Genomic DNA, 21595 nt, shown 5'->3' with positions numbered 1-21595 from the left:
AAACTGGTCCCCTAATTCGTAAATATAAAACTACAATACGAAAAAATAAGATTATACTTTCAAAACAATTATATATATTAAAAAAAATTAAAATTATTTTTTAAATTAACATTAGTTGTACAATTTAGTATAATTATCATTAAAAATAAATGTAAATTTGGGAACAGATATTTCGATTGACTAGATATATTATTGTTGTTAAAAATCGGCCAGAAAAACTAAAATTCTATTAAGAGTAGGGAAATTGCACACGGTAGTGGGGCTATTGCTTGGGGTAGGGGGGCTAAGGAACGCAGTGTCGCCTTAAATCGGTACTAGGCCATTTTGTCCACCAATCACAAAATCTGAAATTAGTAACGTAACTAGCGTTGTAAAAAAATATTTCAGTCTAAAGCTAATCTCCAAAATATAGGACAAAAACGGGACTCGTTTCTAAACTGCTTTTCATGTAGTGTATGTGAATGAAGAAAAATATTTCTATTTCTGTAAAGGTAATATTTTTGTTAATGTTTGTCCATTTGTAATATTATCAGGTAATTAAAAATATATTTTATAAATTATTAAGATAATATTATGTATTGAACAATATATACTGCTAATCTAGTCTAAGTAATATTGCTATGGGAAATATACAGCCATAAAACAATTGACATGACTACGCGAATCATAAAGTGGCGAAATATCGCCTTTATATTGTTGGTTTACTATATGTATAGGAATACACGAGTCCCATCGGTATTACTAAATGAATGAGATCTTCTTTATTCTTCCTCATCTGAGACTGAATTAGCCGTGCAGTTTACAAGGTCCTCCTCGCTTAGATTCAATGATCACATTGATGCTTGCCGAGGTGTGGCCCTCTGCCGAGGTGTGACTTGTGCCATATCATGCATCTCATCCCGCCCGACAACAAAAGTAATAGGCGTTCCCCTTCAAAGGTCCGTGCGCGGGTATTTAAAAAAAGGCCGAACTTCCTGAAGGAAATGATAACCGGAAGTTGATGGGGGCAGAGTCCGAACGGTATTGTACCTAGCTTCCGGCTGACCCTCACAACTTCCTCCCAGGACCAGGATGTAGGAAGGAGGAATTATACCAATTCCGCCATTATTACACTTAGGAGGGGGTCCGCCTCACCAACATCCGGGACGCGGAAGTCGCGGACTTATCTTATAATTACTATCCGCCCGATCTGAATACCCCCTACCTGCGTTTCTAGTCGACATTACCATATCCCCCGTCACTGTTATTCCCCCACTGGTGGATTTTTCTGTTTTGTAATTATCATATTTACCTTTAAGATTCATAAGATAAGAATTACTTATGATACGACATTCAAAACAGACGCAGATAGATATTCTAAAAAAGTGTATGCATGATCTCTGTGGTACGGTTTTATGGTAAAACAGTGGATAAGAAAGAAGATGCAGAGTATTTTTTCTGGAATTACCTTATTTATTTATTTTAATTTATGAACAATGAAAATAAAATACAATGGATTCTGATTGTTTTGTTTATTTAATTCCTCCATTATTGCGAGTATAAATTATGACAGATAATTAGAGAACATTTATTAATATCTTCCATAAATAATGACTTCATGGTTTGAGGACTATAAGGCCATTAATAGAGAATGGTCATGCGGGATGCAGACCAGAACACCTCCCCGAATCTCCGCTTCCCCTTAGGCAGGATGCCCAGCACACCTTGTAATTACCTCTGATCGGCACATAGGTCGAGGAAGCCGCACGCGCCCATGTCATCAGATAGGATGGGCCTCAGGCCGAAATTATCGTCTTTAGCCGACCGCGTTCCATCAACAGGACTCATTGCTGTGATTGCGCCCTGGTGGCTCGTGCTTGGCATGCGAGTACCATTTTCCGCCAGGTAACATCCTTCCCGAAGTCATTGCTTAGTTAAAGGTCACAACTTATGATAGTGAGGTTCATAAGTGAACAACAAGAGATATCGATCAGAAAATATTTGAGCGCGTTGTCGTAACACAGAATTTACTTGTTATCTAGCAGGTGTGTTGGGACAGATACTGGGAATCTTTTCAACCCATACTTCCATCTATCTAGAACATCCGGGAAAAATAATCAATTTACTTTTAAACCTATATGACTAAGAGTTAGCCTAAAATATGGATCATTATTTCCCGTTAGCGATGAAGTTTAAATTAATTAGGGTGTATTGGTTTTAATAGTTTGAAAGTAGGGGATAAATTGTAAAGTAAAACGGGTTTCTTCAAAAGAAAAAGAATTCTTTAAATCGGACATTATAATATAAATTACCTTGAATTAATTTAAATAATCAAGGGGCAAAGCAGAATCATGAGTCGCCTATCACACACCCCCCCTTCCTACTCAACCACTAAGCCTGTAACAAGATTAGCATAGCCTTAGAATGATTTGTCTTAGAGGTCGGCGAAGACGTGTGGGTAAGACAATCCGAATGAGGAAGGTGTTTGTAACGTTTGTTGGCACTAGGTGGGAAGCGATAAATTCCCCATGTTTCCGCACACTTGACGTTGTAGCTTTCCCAGTCCTGTCTTATTTATGCCCCTGTTTGCCGCAACCCTTTCCCTAGCCCACGTCACAAATATGCCACGACCAAGAAATTTTTATGACTCGGTAATACTTTTTTAGTGATTGAATTTCTTTTTTTGAAGTTTTAATGAATCGTATTCAGCTGCAGTTTGAAGTATTTGTCACATTAAACACTGATTCTTAGAGTGAACATTTAAAAAATAAATAAATTAAACAGATGAAGAAAAAAAAGTAATGATAAATTTGAAATAAATATTCAAAATCCCACTTGATCGTTATAAACATAAAATAATAAAAATGAATGTAATTACCGAATCAATAATAGTGAATATAAAATAAATAATAAATTCAATTCATTATATTTATTAAAATCTTCAATTAAAAGCTATAAGGTAAATTACAGTACATGCACAAACCAGTAAATTTGATTTTTGAATTTAGCAGCCTGAAGATATTTAGAGTAAGTCGCAATAAACTAACAGATTTAATTTTAAGAATATATTTTATCGACTCGATTATCGATTATATCTTAGTTCAGAAATTTTATGACTCCATATCATTTGGCCAAACAGCTCATGACCCATCTCTTCTTATTTTTCAGAATATGGTTCATGAATTAAGGAAACTGCACCTTGGATGATGGGAAGACGAGGACAAAAGAAGTTAACACTTCTATACCCATCTCTAACGCTTTTAAAACACTTCTAAACGCTTCGCCTTAAGACATAATGACCGCCTGAAATGGATACGTCTTCTCAAACGAGTTGTATCGATTTGAGTTTTCACATGACAGGACTGCGGCTGCATAATGTAGTAGATGTTGTTTGATCGTGTCTTCTCTTATACTATCGTTACAGTTTTCAAGATGTTACAGTCACGGTAGGAGGTTGTCACAATTAGTTCGGCAAACATTTCAATCTGCCTTTCATGCCAAGTTGAAATTCAACTTACCTATTATCAAGAAACCTTTGTGCAAATTTAGTTGAAGAACTTTGAGAATATTTAAATAGTTAAAATGGCAATATTTTACCATCTATTGAAATTTAACGTAAAGTTCTATGTAAATGTACACATGCATTAATTTTGAAAGGTATATTACACCTGTGTTTTGATTTTCAACGAAAATAAGCGCAAGAAAATGGACTATTTAGTGATTTTTTTTAATGCCCTAATTTTATCAAGTTCCAATATGACGTATATTGAAGTAAAAATAAATAACTACTGAAGATTAAACCCTCGATAGTTTTAAAATCCAAAAATGTAGGAAATATGTTATTAATAGCAAATAAAAATTCATTGAACGTTCAAAAATGACGCGTAACTTAGTAGTGGCAATGAAAATTACCAAACATTTTTACTTCATTATATTTTGGTCATATATTACTATAATATAAATACCAATGAAAAAAAAAAATAGAACATTAAATGTGATTTAGCGTTATTTAATTTTATTTTTTTTTATTTGAACGAGCTTGTTGAGAACGATCAGTCTTAGTTCGGCATCAGCTAGTTCTTATGGAAATTAAATCAAATTGAGGCTTGAATTAATTGGCTAGTATGATTATTTCAAATTTTAGAAGAGTATTTGATTACGAAAATATGATGTCAGAGATGAAGTGCAACAATTTTTATATGCTTAACTATTAATGAATAGTTTTGGAATATTTCCATGGATTCCAGCTTATATATATCTTATCTATATCTAAAAAAAAGTTTAGCCTATTGGTGTGTATAAATTATGTTTCTTTGAATTGTGTCAGAATATTTTTTTTTTTTAATTTAACATTAATAAACAATTAACGGGAAATAAGACTATATATAAATCTAGAATTTTATTTGCATATCAATCTACTTATACATCCCTAGTACGTAATATATACGGATTTATTTTTTTTCTTAGATCAACAGTTTAAATTAAAACAATTATTAGTAAAAGTATAAAATATAAATTAATTTTTTTATTCTATTTAATTTTAAAAGGATTGAAACTTTAATAGCACTCTCGAAATGAGGATTTAGAAGCATAAAAATGCAAAAAATTAAACATGAAATAAATGATAGTTTTACTAATTTCTGCTCATTGAAATTAGACATTACGAAGTATGTATGACCTGTTGGAAAGTGGGAGTGCAGGAGACTTGCCCGGTTAAATATTTGAGCAAGTTACGTCGTGCGTGGCCAATCGATCCTTTTGTCTTGGCCGTTCCTCAGCAGAACCAGGCGGTTAGGGCTTTCTTTATAATTACACCTGCAAGATCTTTTGTTGATCCAGAAAGGGACGGGTTCGTTTGTGGTTTGTTCAGATCGATTCAGAACGGCAAGTCGGCCGTCGAAAGAAATCGCAAAACAGTTAACAAAATATCTTGGGGTCGCAGTTAGGTGGAAATGATAAAATTTCTCTAATTATTATTAATGATAACTATTTTCACTGAACTCATATTAGAAAATACCTTTGTAAATTAGTTGTGTGAATTACCTTGAAGATGTAACTGAAAGATTGGTATTTTATAAAATACTGACCTGTATTATGGGATCGAGATGAACGGGCATACATCAATACAAATCCCACACGCTCAGGTCCTTGCATTACACCATCCCTTATGACCTTTCTTATACATAACACTACGAATGGGATAGTAATAAACCCACATCCGATCTCCGGCCACTGCGGCCGATATTAAGTGGACCATTACAGTTCCTCAGGGTAACGGGGTGAGAACGTGGGAGGAACTTGTCACCGGCAGGCGTTACTGTTCCTGAAGAGTTGCGTAACCTTTTCACATACGCCCATTTGGGAGCCTCCTGTTTCCATAACAGCGATACAAAGCCGACCAACAAATCTCATCCCTTTAACTCGCTCCTTTCTCCCTTATTCTTTTTTAATAAAATCTCGAACGCGGTGACAGGCACAGATGGGAGAGGATCTAGTTCGAGGAACAGCAGGGGTGGGTAGACCTTACTAGCAATTGTTGAGATAATATCCCAGAAAAACATCAGCACTATCTCTGTGCTTCCTTTCCGTATATTTCGAGAAAAAAAAAAAGTGTCTTAATTTGAAGATAAATGCCACATGGGTATCACGATGTTTGTTAAACTCTAACAATAATAACCGATATGAAAATTACAATTGAAAAATAAATCGATTAATTTAATTAAAAATTAGAATACTGCATGAGGGGCACCTAAATGTTTTAAAGAAAATTCACTGAAATAATTATAAAAGGAAGTTATGATCAACCGAAATCCAAATTGAGAAAATTATTGTCTTCCACGTTTGTGTTAACTCAAGATGTAGCCAGTGGTTAAAAAAAAAGTTTACCTGGTGTTAAAATATTTTAACTTAAACAGTAAGAACTATTTTTCAATTATGGTGATTAGAGTTATAAAAACTGAACTAAAGTTTATTTTAAAATAAAAAACTGGTCCATACCTCTTTCCATACCCTCCCAAAAAAATATTTCATAGGTTTCTCAATTAAATTAGTTATCAATTCATTAGACATTCATTAATTCGTGCTATGTATTTATTTATATCTTAATTTATACCAATTTACTAATATATAATGTAATTTTGTTTAAGATTCATTTTGATTAGTTTATTAGTTTTTGAAAAATAAGCAGTGTTTATTCCGTAGTAATGGAAACAATTTGCCTTCGGGCGCCATAATTTGTTCCAAAAGGTTCACAAATAATGCAAAGGTCGTCTTGGATTGAGACAGGAGTCGAGCAGATGTTTATTTAAACTGTTGAGTACTTGGACAAACTATTCTAATCGGCCTGCGATTTCCACCTCCGATAACAACTGTTATTTGTTGCGTTTTCTTTCCTTTTTTTTTTTCCTCCCCGCTCAGAAACTTTTTCGTAATTTCGTCTATCCCGAAGCTTATCACTAGATCTGTTGAAAATTTTAAGTGGTATTGACTAATCGTAGAAGGAGGAAATGGGATCAATTGACTAGGGTTTGAAACATGATTAAGAAATGAAGGAGGTAAAGTTATTATCCAAGTTTGGTCGGTTGAGAAAGATCCATAATGGAGTGTAGGAATCGGCCAGTCGGTCGCTTTTAAACATTTATAAACTCAAGTCTTTTGGAGCGTTTCATCTGCTCAAGAGCTCTATAATTATTTCATTTGCAGCATTTATTTTCAATCTCTTGTACTAGGCCTTCATTATCCCCTTTGTCAGCTTACGCCAGTTTAAAAAGAAAATATATATTTAAACCCTTAATGGTTATTGTTTTTTTTTTTTATTTTAAAATACAATTAGCTGTATTCGATAGCGTTGTATTTTTTTTAACCAAAATTTGTTGGTGATTAAATAGAGGATTCTTTGAATGGAAATGAGTTTTGAAAATCGTTTATCCAATTATATAAGAAAGTATTAAATTTTATTTACTGTATAATATCTATATACTAAAATGCTTATGTACGTGTCCGTAATTTTAGTTATGACGCATTCATGCCTGAAGAAAATTTAAGATTGAAATAATTGTTTGAAAACGTGGTACTTATGTAAATAAAATATGAGGGTAAGACACACACACAAAAAAAAAATGTAATGTCAAAAAATGAGCTTGAACAACATTTTATAGATTATTTTATATTTTACAGAATAATAATTATAATAACCCTAAAAATTGAGGATTATTACTATCATCATTGTCAATGTATTTAATTTTGTTTTCAGTGCTATATTATATTGTAATAATGTAATCAAACCGTTTAAGGGTTTTTAAACAAAATTATTGTTTAGAAAACCTCTCCCACTTCTTAGATTCTGAATAGAGAATCGTGGATCACTTGACAGGAGTCGACTCAAGTCCCTTTATAAGCAGAGTGTTGTCATATTAATCAGACAGTACATTCTCAAATAAATTAATTATCAACTCATTAATTTATGTTATGTATTTGTTTATATCTCAATTTATAAAATTTACTAATATATAATATACTTTTGTTTAAGATTCATTTTGATTACTTTATTTTTTTTTTTAAATAAGATGTGTTTAGTCGTAAAGGAAACAATTTATCTTCGGGCGCCATTATTTGTTTGTAAAGGTGCACAAAGGTCGTGTTGGATTGAGACATGAATCGAGCAGATGTTTATTTAAACTGTTGAGTACTTGGACAAAATATTCTAATCAGACAGTTATTTTACCAACATTTTTAATACAGTTATTGTTTTTAATAATCATTTTTAAGAAATAAAGTTTTGTTGCAATAGTTTCCGGTCTAGAAAATATTTGTGCAGTAATTTCCACAATCCTTGGAATGCATTTCATAATTAGCTATTAAGAGATAAGGGATATTTTGCATGCGACAGGGATCCCAAAGCGGCAGTTATCAGACGAGGAGCAAACAGAGCGAAAAAATAATTAAAAAATGGAGACATAAAGGGAAGGCGCTTTCTAAAGATGAGGTTCCACCGAAGGGAGAGGCTAAAGGAGAAGTACATTTGTGTAGAGGTTTTTAGCCTAAGGGATGGCCCTTAATGACAGCTGGGAAGGGATTGTCTAGATCGGCTCTTCCATTCACACGCCACTCCTTACCGAGCCGTTTTAACTGTTGATTAACACGCCGAGACGCCCCACTTTTTGAATCCCCAACTTACCTCAGCCACCATCTCCACGATGGGTAGCCTTCATTTCTTCTCTCGCCTACTTTTTTTTCTTTTCTCTTTTTTTTTTCTCTCCTCTCTTTCGTTTTTAATTTCAGGCGCGCTTATTGGACGTGAGGAAGAGGCGGGGAAACAGGGTACTTGGAAGAATAAAAATTACGCCTCCTCATTCTGAAAGCATCTCGTTTTAATTGTAATTTGCAAATGTCGGGAAAGAGGGCGACTTGGCTTCTGTTTTGAAGGCGCAGACCCTGCCTTTCTCTCGACTAAACCAGGCGGAACTGAGCTCCTAATGGACAGCTACCACCTTTTTGTCTTAATTTAAATTGCCGCGAGGGTTGAACAGCTCTCGATTTTCTTTTACGGAAATTGAGAAATCCTTCTACCATTAATTATTATACCGTATAAATATGATCTAATTCGTTAAATTGTTTAACCTAGAGGTGGGTGATTGCAACAGTTTTGTTAGTTAGTTTAAAATAGTATTAATTTCAAAATTACAAATAAAATAATTAAATTTATCTGAAAAATTAGATAATTACAGGCTAATTTGATTGAACTAGTTGAAGGCAAAATAACTAATCTGAGGATGTGAAATTTAAATTTACGATGTCCTTGAGAATAATGGTCAACAAGCCCAAAATGTTTCAAATGAATAAATAGATAATGTTGAGACTATAACATTTTATTATAATGAATAACCCAAACCAATCTCGAACAAGAAATTAAAATATTTATAAAATTAGCTTTCTTGTTGAAATTTTGAAATATTGTCATTGTACGTGGAAGTAACAGATTACAGAATGTACATCCACGATTTTTTTTTTTATTTTACTAACTGTTTCCGTATAAAACTATGGGCTATATGATAAACATTCTTGCCAAATAATTATTGTTTATATCGATTGGTTTCCAACTTTTAAAAGCTGGAGATAAAATTAATTTAGGATTGATTCTCATCTCCGAAACTCAATCCCTCTAAAAAAATAAATAAATAAATTAAAATAATTTGCATGTTCATAGCTTAGCTCTTAGCTAAAACCACTCTAAAAAAAAAAAACATCAACTTAAAATCTATCAATAAAATGTTACCGAAATGTTGTACATATTAGTGGCCGAAAACTAAGACGACAATGGCAAAATAAAGTTTAGAAAATCATTTAATATTGTATTATTGTCTAATTTTTAATTTAAAGATCTTATTTCATTAATATAAAGATAATTAAATAAAAAAAAGGAAAGTACGATAAAATAAGAAATCTAAATACTAATATTTTATTATTATTTTTTTATAAAAAAAGAAACAAATCCGAGCTCAGAATAACTCTGTTTCATTAATATTAGAGATTATAATGTTTTTATATGGTAAAGCTGAAAATCCGGATTCGTTGTAAGTATATATTTTTGGGGGGTGGCGTCAATCCGATTAATTCATATATTTATATGAATACTTATCTCTTAATTTTTCAGAGGGTCTTGTAATGTTTTATGTTCAGTTAATTCATCTCCACACTTATTACTTATGCCTATATTCATAATAATTAGATGTTATTTATTTATGTTTAACCTATTGATGTATATTTTTCTTTTTAATACCTTTATAATTATAATTTTATTTTATTTCGATCTAATTTCAATTTTTAATAAGTATTTTTTAATCATTAAGTTTTTATTTAATAGATGTATTAATTTGTTATTAGTAACGATTATATTGTTTATTAGTAAAATTTATATAGTGTATGGTCTTAAACTTTTGACTGGCAGTGTAATTGAAAATGAATAATTATTTATTTACTTTGGCGTCTTTTGGCAGGAAATTATTTTATCTCTTTCGTACATGTTTATCAATGAAGTTGTAAATATGGTCGTAATTTTGCTATAGTTTCGCAAACACTGATTAAGGATATTATGTAATAGTCCCATTGAATTTATTTTGAAGAGTACTAAGGCATTTCCTTTATAAACTGGCAATTTAAGAAGGAAAAAGAGACAAATTTTCAGTAAAGAAATATTTAACTTTTCAAAGAACCGAGTAAAGTTTTATCTTCTATTTTTTTCAATTTGATATCACACGCTCTTTATCGCTCAACTTCAACATCGCACGCTGCCCACCCTAAGCCAGCAGACAGAAATAATTATTCAAAGAAAATACATAAAGAGAGGGACCTCCTAAGAAGGAAAAAAACATAAAAGAAGGGATACATTCATACGTGTTTTAGACGTAGAGTTTCATTAAAATTTTTCAAAGCTGACCGGTGGCCTCCACGTTTCATTAGTAGTCACTTGAGGGGGTGTTCGCTTTGAGTCGGTTCTACTGAAGAGGGACGTAAGGTTTTAGCCGAAAAGAAGAGGGTGGTAGTGGGGGATGGCCAAGGAACGGCCGCCAATTAAGAGAGATTTAACCATTGGAGCGGGATGTAGTGGCAACTCTTCTCCAAAATGAGTTTTCCAAAACAAAGGAGGCGAATTAATAAGGAACACCGGAGCCCTTTCATTATAAAGAAAAAAAATCCCGCTGAGTCTACTTTAATTAGGAGATTAGTCTTTCTCTGCTCTCCTTTAAAAAGTTTTTCAGTTGACTTCGGTGCATCCCAACTTCTGCAGGTTAATTAAACCGATGCATTTGTTCTCGGCCATCTTGGCTGCCCTGCCCTAGATCTAGTTGGGGCCAGGCCAGGAGGTTTTACAGTCTGGCAAATCCTTGAGGATTAGAGGGAACAAGATGTTCCAATCGACAAGAATAATTTTTTTTTTCAATTATACATACAATGTAATATCATATAATATAAATCATTTCAATGATGGAATCATAGGATCATTAAATCAAAATGTATTAATAATGTGAAATCATTTCCTTTTATTAAGTTGTCATTGTCTAACTTCAGGAAGAGCTCAAAGGCGAAGTAGTGTATAACTATTCCTCAATAAGTAATTATCTAGACAGAAATTGAGGCAAACAACTTATTATTTAATATGAACTTCTAAAGAAATTATGAATTAGATGTATTTTAAGTTTCTTTTTGTTGATTCGAGGCATTTGTGTGATTATATTTTTTATCAGTTGGATTTAAATTGCATTTGGGACACAGCTTTTTCACTAGGCTATTAGAAAAGATAACATGTTCCACAGTGTGAGAGAATGGTGCTCCTAGATCAAAGGTCGCATTCAGTAAGAGTGTGGTCGCCATCATAGCCATCATCTCATAAACAGAAATATTCATCCGCAGATCAATAACAACAGAGTGATGAAATTGAACAAGAGAACTTTTACATTCTCAATAGGCTAAAATGTATAAACCACTAATTATGACAGTGAAATGTGTTTTAATCGGGCCATGTAGGAAGCCCGCTAAGATATGAAAAAGTGACTCATCAACGGCGCAACAATGCCACCGACAAAAGAGAACCCTTCTTTTGTCCTGCCATTATGGCAAGTGGATGGTTTAGTTAATTAGGCGGCAATGCATCAAACCCCTGTACCTTCGACACGGGATCACATGGTCCCTTGCATCCCTTTTTCCAATTTTTTTTTTAAGGTAACATCTCAATTAATTATAGAGGACAATGAGATGGCGAGTCGCATTCGACGCTCCGATCCAACTGTGATTTTGATCAATGGGATTTTTGATAAGCCTCTCGTTCGGAAGTTTGGAGTCCATTGGTGGAATAGAAGGTGGTAATCAGAACCCGAAGTTTGGTTGTAGATTTTGGTGGCGGTAATATGTACTCCTACCTCCAATAAAAAAGCAAAAGTAATTATTTCTCAAAAAACAAAACAAAATGAATAAATACAAATCTCTAGCACGTAATTATTTTCTTGTCAAATCTATTTTTTTTGGACAGAAAAAAAATTCTTTTATTATTTTATTTGTGCCATATTTTCAATATTATAGTTTATTTTACCATCACACACGTTCTATAATTAAAACTAATATTTGAACTAATACTATTCATGAATTAATTAAGCAAGAATATTAGAATTAAAACCAAGTATTAAATTTTATAAGAGGTTTTCCATATTACCAATATAACCATTTCTGGAAAACTTTGTTACTACATCTAAACGAGGAGGAAAAAATATTATCATTAAATGGAAACGGTGAGCGACCTAGTTTATAATAGTAATTAATGCAACTTGTCCCAACGAAATGTTTGAAAACCTAGATATCTATTCCGAAAGTCTCTAGACTCAACAGGTGCATGTAGACAAACCTATGGGATCATAATCTTCGGACCGAAATATTCGATGGGTTTTATCACACAATAAAGTAATTTACCAGAATTATCGTACCAACGAGATATAATGACTGGAAGGCGACCAGATGGGTTTCTACTTAGCAATTTTTGTACCGATAGAAAAAAATATGTCCCATGTTTGTAGACAATGTTTATTCTTGTATCCTTCCTTACACGTGTTTCACCCGCAATTCGATCGTTCCGACATGGTTCAAAGTTGTAGATCAATTCATCCAATCATCGCGAACTGCGGCGGAATGCGTTGACACATGGGTTACAGTGTCGAACAACGGGGAGACAGGATGGTAGTCGACAGGACAGAGGTAAGGAGGATTGGAGGCAATGCCTTGTCGAACATGTTCTCCCTCTAGTAAGTAACTATTAACAGCTAATTATGGACTTGGGTTAACAGGGCTGTTCCGAATATACCTACATAAGTCATATGGTCACCTTGCAGTTGGGTCACCTAGGTCGCCTTATCTTAGTCTAATAATAGCTAATGTTATAAATTATTAATTATAAATCGAAAAACGGATATTTTCCACCTAATACTTTCATTTATTTTAATAATAATATTCTTTATTTATTCTGGGGCAAGTTCCTTTAGAAAAATGTAACAGGCATCGAAAAGGGACTTAAGTGCCTCAGAGTAAAATACAGAAATTTTAAAAATAATGAAATAATAAAAATCATAAAATATCTCTAAAAATAGTAAATTTGAAAAACAAAATGTGACAATGATAAATAACAAAAAGAAAAAAACAAATAATGTTTATATAAGTACAATGCTAAAAATAAATATTATAGATATCCAATACAACCAAACAAATAAAATAAAACCATCTATCATAAACATGAGATAACTTCTGAAAAAGAAAAAAAAAATGATGTTAAGATAATTGACAAGGAACAGAAATTACTGCATATATACATATTTACAAATATCAGGCAACAAAAAATAAATTATTTTTAAATAATTATGTAATAATAATTAAATAAAAGAAAAAAAATTAAATACTCAACATTAACAAAAAGATCATAAAATGTTTTATATACATATTTAAAGATAACAAATAAATAATATAAACATCTAATAGTATTTGATGATAATCGTAAAAATAAAATTGTCTATCTTTTAATCTATCTACAAATTTGAATTTCTGTTCTTTGGCCATTGAGGAGTGGTCAAGAAGTGTATTGCAGCAATGAATGAAAAAGGAATGTAATAACTTAATTATTTTCTGTAATATTGGTAATTTCAAATCCTATAGTTTTACTTTCAATTAATTAAATAAATTTCAAATTTTTAAAATTATACTATTAAAAGAAGGTTTTTTGAAATATTTTGATTAAAAAAATTTAAAATAAAAATAAATAAGTTTCTAAATTGTATTCCAGTGAAGACAACTATCGAAGAATTTACTTAGCTCTATTCTTAACTTAGTTAAATGCTTAATTATACTAAAATCTTAAGAATTGGAATGTTGCCAATAATCTATATTTAGAATAACTTAACATGTGTTAATATTTTTGTGACAATTTTTTTTTTTATTAAGATGTTAAAAAACAAAAATTCAGTAATCGTTAACAGAGACTGCTCATATTAAAAAACATTAATTAATTCTTTTAATGTAAAATAACATTGTTCTAATTGTTTATATTATATACAACCAATCTAATATAAAAAATATTGTCAAAATTTAATAAATTAGTAATGGGACATTTTTCTATACATTCTATAGTTTGAATAAAGTATTTTTTCTGTACTTTTTAAAATTATGAAAATATACAGAAATAGCTTCATTATTATTGAGTGACTTTCCACTCGGATTCAAATATTTGGTTCGTGATCTGTGTTGAGATGTTAAATAAAATGTTTTTCTTTTTTGTAATTTTTTTAGTTAATTGTTATTTTTAAATTAGTGTAATAATTTTAATTTCACCGTATTGTATTAATATTCATATATGATCGTATATTATGTTTTGTACTGCATTTTATTTTTTACCTAATGAATGAGTTAAATTCGAATTTTTAATTCTTCAAATTAGTTTTTTTTTCTTTTTTATAAACTCCAGATTAAACGGCGATGTCATAAAATGAATAAGTGGGGTTTTAAAATTATAATAATAATTAAAGTTTCTGCTATATTCTGACTTAAATATAATTCTCGACACTCGTAGAAAAAAAATAGTTACATCGGCTAGACCTCGATGAGCCAGTTATTATTGATTAGTTGTAACATTTCAATTATTCGTTTAGTTTCTTCGAGAGAGGAATATTTTGTAAGGAGATTGATATAAATTTGATGAAAACTAGCGGTTAGATATTGCAGTCCCCTCTGCATAAAATAGAAGTAAAGTTGTTAGTTAATGTGGTGGTAACTTTGTCTCATTTGTAATTCTTTAGGAGTTTTAAGATTTTAGGGCTGTTGGCCAAATAATCAATGTGCCACTTTGCGGCTTTTGTGGTGCCGTTGTCAAACAAGATGGAAATATGACTGGACTATCTTCTACAAACTTATCTATAAATTATCCTATAATCAGTCAACTATTCAACTAGCTTTGATAATTTATTTTTAACATAAAACTTTTGTTCGTTCAAAAAATACATATAACAGCAATATCAAAAAACTTACCAACCATCAAAATTGATAAAAATATTTCATAAAATCTACCAACCTCACTTTTGAGTTAATATAAATACACATTATTTAAAATGAATGTCCCTTGTTTTATTTTTTATTTTTTTTTTACAGTTTAACTTCATATATATATTTTTTTTAACAAGAAAATAATTTCGCAAAAACCTTTGCACAATTATCGAATGTTTATTATTACTTTCATTATATTTCGGTTTTTAAAAATTTTATGGTTAATTATGGGTAGATAAATTATTATATTTTATTTTACGTTAATTAATTATCAAGTTATTGTGATTATTATTATCTTTACGTACAATTGTTTTACTCATACGCCTCACTTAATTAAGGTGAGTTTAACTTCTGAAGAGGACCGCGTACTACGAGATGTCCGCGATTTGATCTTGTGAGGTTTGTTTTAACTAGTTCAGGGTTTGTGCCTCTTCTCCCCTCTTGCACGATTGCACACACAGATATATATATTTTATTGATTTTTTGGAAATTGATAAAAATAAAAAACATAGCTTAATTTTTCAAAACCAGGTGCTTTTAAGATTTTTAGAGTTTAAAAAGAAAAATGTTTTAACATAAATAATAAGTAACACAGCAATATTAATTGATCAGACTTAGTACCTTTTAATGGGACTATTTGATTTATGTGTTTTAGCTCTTATTAGTAATTAAATTAAAAAAATTAATAGTTTATATCAGTTACCAATTGAGTACTTTTTTTTTTATATATAGTACTATATATTTACAAATAAAACAGGAAATATCCTAATCTCTAGGCTATTTTTTCAAGTGTAAACAAATTTTTCTAAATAAGAATTTAGCCACCGGTCTAAGAAAATAGCTCTAAATTTAAATGAAACAAAACCGGAAGGATTGTTCATTTAGCAGCCTATAAACATCATTAGTTTTATTTTGTATGAATAATATTATCAATTTTTTTCCCCTTCCTAGCTTCTCTATAGAATGAATAATTAAGATATATATTCACTTTTGTTTTTATTTCAAGGTGATTGATTCCATCCTCAGCATTCCTTGCATCTATAGATTAATCTTATTCATAAGAACATGGATTTATTATATTAGACAGTTAGACATAGTAACACTAGATTGTTCTTTTATTTATTTTCTCTATATGTCAAACTTTTTCTAATGAGCTAAGAATTTGTGAAGGGACACAGTAAAAGATGGATGAGAGTGAACTTGGATTGAAATTAACAAAAAGATAATAAAGATATAATGTAATTTAGTTATCTTTCCCACCTCTCAGTCAATGTTTATTTTATTATAATCGTTACCACTCTGAGGCCCCATAGGCCATTGGAGGACTTGAACCGTAAAAAACAAACAAACATAATTTAGTCATGATAGTAATACTGTGTTATAGTAAGAGGGTGTAATGAAAATAATAATAAAAATAAAAAAGAAGCTATATATGTTTTTTTTTTATCTATACATGCCGTTTAACTATAGATTGATTAGTAGGTAAACTATGTATGTAGCAACCCAATATATTTCGGCAGTACAGCTTTTTAATAAAGTATTTCTCTCTTGTCTTCAGAATTTAAAAGTAATCAGTATAATTATATTTATTAATTATCGATGCTTAATATCATTAATTTAATTTATAAAAATCTCTGCACATATTAACTCCTTACTTTTCCTAAGCTAAAACTTTGCTGTTCTCCGATAGCTTGCTCCAAAAACGAATTTATCAAGAAGCGCCAGGCGTTTGCCTTATCGGCAGACAGTATCACTGAAGCACTGACCAGGTTTAAAAGTTTTGTTTACTTTTTTAAAATATATTGTTTAATATTTTATTTTAGTCATTTAAGGAACGCTTTAGAATTTAAAAAATATTGATAGCTTGATTAATCAATTAATTAATCTTAACCAATGACTCAAAAGTACAAGAATATAAGTGTGTTTAAACAGATTTTTATCGTGCAATAAAAATATAATAACAGAATTTGAATTAATTATATATATTTTCTCAAATTAAATTAAATTAAATTTTTTAATATTACTTGAAAATTACCTCAATTTAGGTTATAATGAATAATTAAAAATGATTGTAGAAGGTGTCATAAATTCTTAATTTTTTAAAATATTGATTTATTTCAAAGGGCTTGAAACTCGAGTAATTTTTTCTCCATTATACTTATAAACGGGATACAAATTTGATTTTAATTTATCATTAATGGTGTATGTTGAGTGATGACATTTTTTTAAAAATATTTAATTGTTTTATGATTGTAATTATGAGCTATTAAAAAAAAAATATTAGTCTGTTTTTTTTATTTTGAGAAATTATTTGAAGCAAAACGGTTTAAATTATTTAGCTATTAAAATATCTACTAGTTAACAGCAAATTATCTGTTAGTTCTAGAGGACAAGCTATTAGATGCTCAGTAGCTTCAGTTGCTCCATTAAACCCATAATGAGAGGGTTCATCCCCAAGCTTCACCAACACCGATCACCTTCAACTATCCCAATCCAGAAATTGTAGAGCTGATACAGTGATAGTCAAGAAACTCTCTCTTAAACGGGGATTAAATGTGTATTTTTATTTCTATGAATCAACTTTTGTTGTTCGACGCTAATTATAAAAAGCTTATTTATGTAGGAAAAAATAAATAACAATTTATTATATTAAATTAAAAAAAAAAAAAAAACATGTATTTTGATCACACATATTATTTATTTATTTTTTATCAAATCTCTGAAATAAAAACATAGTTATTTCTAATTTGTAATGCTCATTGTAAGGACTAGTTCAGTAAAAAATAAATTTTTTTTTTTTCATTTAAAAAAAAAAATGCAACTTGTGCAGTAAAAAGTTAAAAGTACACAATACTGCCCTTTAAATTAGTAATAATATATATATTTTTAAATTCACAGATATATAACTTGAAAGTCTTAAAGAGTCTGTAAGAATGTGTGAAAAACATGAGACAATTCTAAGCTGTGGAGAAGAAAAGATAACAAATAGGGAAAAAATGGGAACAATTTATCTCTCTATCCTAACTGGTGCATGCGGTTTTGAGATTGTACTATGTGTAGGAGTATCTTCGTTTCAATAATTTCTTATTTATATAAATATCGTATTTGGGATTCGGATGAGGTTTGTCATATTAGTAAGAAATCATTGGGCAACCTTCAATCAATATTTAAGACATGCGTACACGAAGTTATAATAGCGTTGAAATATTATTGAATAATGTATTATGTTTAGACAATAGCAGATTTAGTGTTACAAGTATTCTGTGAGCAACATTTACATTGGAGCATAATTGACACATTCGGTCGTCAAATCCGAATATCCCAATTAACAATGGATGTTTGCACTATGATATTTGGTATCATATGTTTGTATTACTATTACATTATTACTTGGAATAAGGTATTAATGTGTTAATTATATGGCTGAGATGGGTTTTAATAATTTCAACATTGCCAAATTTAATATAAATGTAACTCAAATGATCATTAAAAATATTACATTGTCATATTGTATGCCAATATATTTATAAAAATATTTATATAAATTTTACAAAAATAATACGCTATATACGAAAAATTGAAAATAACACTCTATTATGTTAAGGCTTGAGGAAAAAAACCGGTTTCTTGTATAATATTTATTTTTCTTCATAATATTTTTTGATTAAAGGAAATCATTGATGACAGTGAGTTATATCTTGATATAGATTAGTAAATTGGTAAGTGACTACAGAAGTTACCTACGAAAACACTATAAAATTTGAAGACGTCATGGAATTTTCTATCATAGAATTATTTCAAATATATGATTGGCATAAAATGGAAATATTTTAGAATTGAGAGCATTTATATTTTGTTAAATTTTATGAATATATGTCCTTTCACCTGATCAAATGTCAAAATAGATCAAAATATAATTTTAATTTTGTTGTTAAACAGCTTATTAAAAAAAATAAAATAAAATAGTTCAAAAGTGGATTATAGGATTGTCGTTTCTAATTTTGATAAACAATTTTGGCATTATTTTATTTTGAAAACTGTACATTTGATCAAGTTTCCAGACTCAAGTAACAGATGGGATGATCATTCACTCACACAATAAAAATTATAAACTGAATTATAATAATTGAATATAATTAAATATTTGATTAACTTACCTAATGCTAGGTATATGTGGGACGTTAAGGATGTGCTTGATGCCTGCCGTTTTAGGAACTATGTGTGAACTAGTCGATTCCCCTTCCTGTAACAAAGAAACACAACTGAAGAAGACAAGTAACAGACTAGATAATAATATCAGTGGCATCCTAAAGATAAATGACAGAATATCTTCAAACTTCCTTCCAGTCTTTAAACGTTCCAGACGGGGGGTGCTCGACCTCTTGTTTAAGATGCCGGCATTTGAACGGTTACTTCGGGCTATTTGCGGTACCCGCATCGTCACCTTTAAACGGGAAGGATGTTGAAGATGCTCCATTTAATGGGACAATGGTAAATCTCAGTACGAAGACCGATATCGCAAAGTTGTGCGATAATGCAATTATAACAAATGACTAGTAAACTACAAACACCAATATAAGTTATAAAAAACATGGAATTTTCTCTTATATGAAAAACACACTTTTAAACAATGGTTTAACTGCGTTTTATAAATAAACCCAAGTAACAACTGTAGACTGATGGAAAAGTTGAAAAATCGCTTTAACCAATTTATATTCAAATACGATGATTTCTCACTCTTATAGCGCAATCTGGCGGCTTTAGTGAGAAGTTCTTTAGTACGTAACACCTCTCACTACGCGAAAAATTCGTCAAACATTTATTGAGAAAAATTATTAAATTTTAAACTATCAACATACAATTCATGAGCTCTTAAATGCTGTTTTAGAGTTGGGAAAAGGGGAAGAGACTTTTTTTTTTAATTCATAATTTCATAAAATTCGGATGATCATTCTATTATAAAATGATTATATAATCTAAATTGTTTATTTTGACAGCAATAACTTATAACCACTTATAGCAGTTAAGGTCTCTCGGAATACGTAAACAAAGTAATGTTTTAATCACTCCATTTTACAGACCGAAATAAATAATTGAAAGACAGTTGTTCTTATCTCTAAACCTTCGGATAGGGGAAAAGATTAATTCACGATGGATTTTGTATGCCTGACATAAACTGTCATTAAAAAAAAAATCAATGAGTTAAAAATAACATAACTTTTAAAATAATTTTTAAAAAAAGTTTTTTTTTCAACTGTTTCATTTTATTAAAAGGTATAAAATATTACAATCCCAATGAGATCGAACAAAAAAAATCTATTTAAAGAATTTCAATATATTATATATTATACCATAGTAATTTAAGATATTTTTAAATATTATTATTGATTACAATATGATTTGAATTCCATTATTATTGATCTCAAACAGCTATTGACACAACGGTGGTAAAAAATACAATAAATAATCAGTAAAAATTGTTTGTGTAAAAAAAAAAAAATGTTAAATTAATTGACTATTTGTTTAAAAAAATATTTGTATACATAAATAATATCAAACAGTACCCTAAGACTCAGTAAATAAATAAATTTGAATGTAAGTAAATAAATAATATGAAACAGTACCCTATGAAACTCTCACAGATGCAGAAGCTAAAATTACATTAGTGTTTGAATTTTATCACATCGCCTTCTTTATAAATTATAACTCCTCTTCGATTTTTATTTTTTTTTATTTACTTTTTATTTATTTATTTTATTTTTTTATTTTTATAATTTTTTTTTTACTTTTATCATGCCATGGGGTTGATGATCAGAGGGTTTTACGCCTTTAAGCAACAATCAACAACAACAACAAGTACCCTATGACAGTATGTGGGTACGGCTACTGGAGCGCTACCTATGGGTAATGGGGATGTACCAGTTGCTCCCGCTGGAAGTTTTCAAAATAAACCCTCGATCACAAAAAAAGAGAAATTGAACTGCGACATGAATTTAATTTTTAAACTGCTTCAGACCCATTCCTGTAAATAATAGAAAATAATTTCTATTTTCGAAAAGTATTTATAATATTCTGTTTTAGGATTTTTCAATGAGAAAAAAGACGATAGTGCTATGACTATGACAGTAATAAACCTAATCCGCCTTTAGTGAAGATTATCAGGATTTTTTAATGTAATTCGATTTTAAGGGAAAAAATGAGTTTTAGACATTTTTAGTGAGATATTAACTTTTACATTTTTTATTATTATATGTTTTATTTATTAATTTTTTTTTTAATATTGGAGTTCTATCAATGACTAGATTCTCCACATATCTGCATCATGGACATTGTATAACATTATCAAAATTACTTATAAATATTTTTTTAATAAAGTTGTAATATAAAAAAAAAAAAGTGGAATAATTACACTCGAAACAATAATGATTGAATAATTTAATTGAATCAAAATTATTAAGAACGGTTTTGAGTGTGTTTGTAGAAGTCACGAAAGAGTTATTTTTACAATTATTTTTTAATTCTTTAATAATTTAAATAAAAATTATTT

At 30.0% G+C, this 21595-nt stretch overlaps 1 protein-coding gene across 3 annotated transcripts in view; it reads right to left on the bottom strand.

Annotated features, from left to right (window-relative positions):
- Positions 1-21595, bottom strand: part of pros (prospero) — a 109141-nt gene that overhangs the window by 77586 nt on the left and 9960 nt on the right. For all 3 annotated transcript variants that reach the window (XM_014419670.3, XM_067049356.1, XM_067049357.1), the window contains exon 2: positions 19206-19291. The gene's annotated coding sequence lies outside the window, so the exon portion shown is untranslated. The remainder of the gene's footprint in view (positions 1-19205; positions 19292-21595) is intronic.

The sequence above is a fragment of the Halyomorpha halys genome, unplaced genomic scaffold (assembly GCF_000696795.3).
Source record: "Halyomorpha halys isolate HHAL.00 unplaced genomic scaffold, Hhal_1.1 Scaffold247.1, whole genome shotgun sequence".
Taxonomy (NCBI): domain Eukaryota; kingdom Metazoa; phylum Arthropoda; class Insecta; order Hemiptera; family Pentatomidae; genus Halyomorpha; species Halyomorpha halys.
This window is presented reverse-complemented; position numbering and strand designations above follow the sequence as displayed.